Genomic DNA, 1,392 nt, shown 5'->3' on the forward strand with positions numbered 1-1,392 from the left:
AAATAAAATGTTCACCGAACTCGCCTCCCAATAAGTTCATTGTTTGGCGTGCTGTGTGGCATGTGGCACCGTCTAGTTGAAACCACATGTCGTGGAAGTCAAGCTCTTGCATTTTGGGCAAAAGAAAGTTGGATATCATCTGACGGTAGCGCTCACCATTCACAGTTACGTTACGATTCGCATAATTTTTGAAGAAGTACGGTCCAATGATGCCACCAGCCCATAAACCGCAAAAAACTGTAACTGTTGTGAAAAATATATATTTTTCAAACCACATCCAATTATTATCATAAACAACATCATTATAAACTTATTTCTAACTTTTCTAAACTATAACGTAATTCTATTTATTTAAAATTAGCTCTGCAATATGCCTATTGATCTGGGTGGATGTTCACATTACCCCTCTTGCCTCTTATGTGCATACCTATACTCCAGCAGCTTGTGCGTCGCCATCCCCTACTGCAGAGGTTATGCATAGGTCTAGCTTGATGTAGAACGTAATAACAACCACATATCCAGGATTACAGAATAGCAGCACGCAGATCAATACGCCTATGCATAATCACACGCACTTTAGTATTTTTGCTTTACATTGTGAATGCCTGCATGTGCAACGATAGATAGATAGATAGTCAATGACTCCCAACATCAAACATGCTGGAACTAAGTTTGATTGGACATATGTACATGCATTCGCCACATAAGTTGGTTTATTTTCATGTAACATATAAAGTAAATATGTATGATATATACATTTTCTGTTAGATTTTAAGACTTTTTAACTTTTGTTTTATTTCAAAACTCTCTCTTCTTTTTGGATCTCCAAGCGATCAACATCGATAAGCACTTTGGCTTATAAATTGTGTAACCTTTTTTCCAAACTTTGCTGTTTGAATAAATGAATTCTGTTCTAGCCCTTTTGTTTGAAAAGAAGAAGTCACTTTGTCTTTTTTTGTACTGTGTATAGGCAAAACGGAAAATTATCTCAACAGTGACTTTTTCTGGATGCATTGGTAGAACTTGCAATGTTTCTGACTGATCTTCTTTCTTCTAATTTAATTGGCTATAACAGAACATTTGTTCTATTAGCCGAACGTATTGTAGAATAGCGTTCCAAGCGCCTCGATCTGCTGCGCTCAATATATAATCTCTGAGACCAAGTTTCGAGGTGTCTCCCACCACTTGATCTTTCCATCGGGCTTTTGGTTTTCCAGGTTTGTGTGTACCACCGTGTTTGCCTTTACAAGACTTCTTTGATGGAGCTTCTTCATCCATTCTGACAACATGACCTAGCCAACGCAGCCGTTGTATTTTGATACGTGTAACAGTGCTATCGTTACACGTACACATAAAAGAAACAGTGCATACGTCGCCTATATTCTCCATTAA

The sequence above is a fragment of the Stomoxys calcitrans genome, chromosome 5 (genome assembly GCF_963082655.1).
Source record: "Stomoxys calcitrans chromosome 5, idStoCalc2.1, whole genome shotgun sequence".
NCBI classification, from domain to species: Eukaryota; Metazoa; Arthropoda; class Insecta; order Diptera; family Muscidae; genus Stomoxys; species Stomoxys calcitrans.